Genomic DNA, 3403 nt, shown 5'->3' on the forward strand with positions numbered 1-3403 from the left:
AGGAGTGGAGTTGGGGGCAGGGCCGGGGATGAGCACCCACTGGCACTGGGAAAAGATGGTGCCTATGGTCCTAGGTGCAAGATGATGGGGTGTCATCTTTGCTTTCTAGAAATAGCTCCAAAGTTCATTATCTTTGCTCATAAACAGGATAACTATGGCTTGTTTTTTCCTGTGTACCCTTTCCAGTTGTCTTCACATCTCTTGGTTGACATTTGACTTCGTATTGAAATGGGCAGACATTGTGTCATCTTACAATGCTTAATTTACATCCTGACAGAGAGAGAGGTGAATAAGCATCTTTTGTCTGACAGGACTGTTTTTCACCTTTACTGGGGACTAATACCTTGATACAGATCTAAGATTATATTTTCCGTGTATATACATAACTCCTTACATATTGTTCACAGAGATATTAATAACTAATGTGACAGCAGCTTTCATCCGTGACCTCACATTGCATTATTTGGTGAATCAGAATGTGCATACCAGAATCAGGATCTTCCTATAACACCCTTGGCAGCTGGCATTAAGAGGTTCTTGGGTCACAGGCATACAAACAGATTTTGGATCAGGGCAGTGTAAGTGCTGAGGAAAAGACAAGGTTCATGGGAATTATTGGGGGATCAGCCAAAGAGAAAATTGTATTGGGGGAATAGGAACAGAGAGGAAGACAAGAAGCTGGGAGGGGAGGGGAGAGGACTAGGTTTGGGAAAAAAAGGAGAAAAATGTCAAATAAAGAAGGCAGTGGGAAAGGACGGAGAAAGAAGAACTCAGAAGATTTAATTAAATTTTACATAAGCGTCCAAAGATGGGAGATCTATCCAAACCTCCAGGCCTTTTGATAAGCACTCATCACAGTTGACACCTGCCTGACAGGTACAATAGAAGCTAATTTAGGTTTTGTCTATGCTACACCGCTTTAAGCGACACGGCCGTGTTGCTCAAAGTCTGGCAGTGTAAATGCTGTTTGTCGGCACTTCTGTGGACAAAATACTTCCACTTGCCATGGCAAAACTTTTGTCTTTTGTTGTTCAATTGGCAGTGTAGACAAAGCCTTAGAGTCTTGGGCCAAACTTTACAAAAGGGGATGCCTACAGTTACGTATCTAAATTCATATTTAGGTACTTACATAAGAGTGGCCTGATTTTCAGATGCACTGAGCAGCCATAAATCTCCCCAAGGGGCCTAGGGGGAGCTGTGAGTGCTCAGCACCTTTGAAAATCGGGGCACTTATTTGGGGCACGGGATTTGCAAAGGGAGAAATGTGAGTTAAGCATCTTTGGGTGCCTGACTGACCTTTGTTTCCCTCTCTCCCCCCTCCCCCCCTGACCGTCCTAGATATGGATTTAGGAGCCTAACTTTAGGCACCCAGGTTTTAAAAAGTGAGCTTAAGTTATTCCAAATCTAAATACAGTGTCTGTATTTTCCCATGTTACATACCACAGGCAAAATATACATTGATATCCACAGCGTGCCCTATATTCTGTACTGAAAACAAAGTTGTGTAGGTATCATTGGCTCACCAAATCCCACCCAAAATATGTGAAGCAACATTTATTAACATTAGGATTTTACTGTATGCGTGATTATACAGCTTTCCTCAATGATATAAACATGCCATCATGTACAGACCTTTCAGAGAATGCCAGGCAGAAGTTTACTGTTCCTAGCTCTAACCTTTAAAAAGGCAGCAAGGACACTGAGAGCTACACTGACATTTCTCAATGGAACTAACACCTCCCACACATTGCAGAGATGATTTTTAACAAGCAAAGCACCCGGGAAGCAGCCTGCCATACGTGTACAAGTTTAGAACTGTGCAACATGCAATCTTTTTCCTTAAAGGTTTATTCACTCTTAAAGGTTTATTTACCTGCAATCTTCTGTGCATTACACTAATACCTCTCAGCGAGAAGCCCTGCTACACTAATTTTGCAGTGTTCTCCCATTTAATGCCGGCAAGCAAGCTGCCATGCCCAAGGCAAGCTGCTGATTTTTGTACATTTCACAGAGTGGTCATTCAAGTTGTTCCCCAAAAAAATGTAAACCTCTTCATGGGAGCTTAATTCTCTGCATGGTCCAAACAAGCATCAGCTGCTTTTACAGTTATGAATTGTGTGGATAAGGCTGTCTAGGATCCACCTTGCTCTCTTTCATGCATCAGACCAAAGGGTGAACAATTCAGCCTTCCACATGAGAGACTTCTTATCCCTAATGCTGTTGGAATTATAAGGAATGAATAATATCACTGAAGCCTATAACACCCACTCACTTTTTACATTTCCCTAGCTATCTCTGGGAAACAATTGCCCTTATAAAATCATCACAAATTTGAATTCCTTTTAGAGTCATATTAATACCCACCTAGACACATCTTCATGAGAACCTCAGATCTCTCATGGCTTCAAATGTATTCTTAGTCTGAGATTTGTTGGTAGACCTGGCTATGCCACTATGAAGCAAAGTCTTTGGCTGAACAGTGATGTCCCTAAAACAGCAATGTCTCTATAATTACATAAAATGAAGGTCCAGCTGCACATTCAGGCTACTTCGCACCACTCCTATGAAGGAAAGCAGCAATAAATCCAACTTAAATAGCTGGTTAAACCAGCTTTATGGCTGCTCTCCATTAGTGGAATGATGCAAAGCAACCAGAATGTATTGGTACGAACCAATCATTTTACAAATGTATCTTAAATTCCCCACCTCAATGATTTGTTACCTAGCATCATCCTTGAAACAGCTGCATTGGCAATGAATGTAACAAAATTTAATGGATATTTTTCAAGAAAGAGAAAGTGGGTATTTTTCAAGACATTTTCCAAAGTAGTTATAGGAAAAGACTGAAAATGACAAATAGGAAAAAGCTATCTTGTTTGCTTCCCTCCCTTTAGCTTCAGCTAGTTAGCCCCCTTTCCTCTTGAGTGCTTCCCTCCCTCCCCACAAAAAAGTTTTTTTTCCCATTATTGTTGTGGTTTTAAAGAAACCATGTAAACAACTTGCCCTCTTAGGCCTAGTCTACACTAGGACTTTAATTCGAATTTAGCAGCGTTAATTCAAATTAACCGCGCACCCGTCCACACCAGGAAGCCATTTAATTCGACCTAGAGGGCTCTTTAGTTCGAATTCGGTACTCCACCCCGACGCGGGGAGTAGCGCTAAATTCGACATGGCTATGTCGAATTAGGCTAGGTGTGGATGCAAATCGAACTTAGTAGCTCCAGGAGCTATCCCACACTGCACCACTCTGTTGACGCTCTGGACAGCAGTCTGAGCTTGGATGCTCTGACCAGCCACACAGGAAAAGTCCCGGGAAAATTTGAATTCCTTTTCCTGTCTGGACAGTTAGAATCTCATTTCGTGGTTGGACATCGGGGCGAGCTCAGCAGCACTGGCAGCAATG

Source organism: Mauremys mutica, chromosome 1 (genome assembly GCF_020497125.1).
Source record: "Mauremys mutica isolate MM-2020 ecotype Southern chromosome 1, ASM2049712v1, whole genome shotgun sequence".
NCBI lineage: Eukaryota > Metazoa > Chordata > Testudines > Geoemydidae > Mauremys > Mauremys mutica.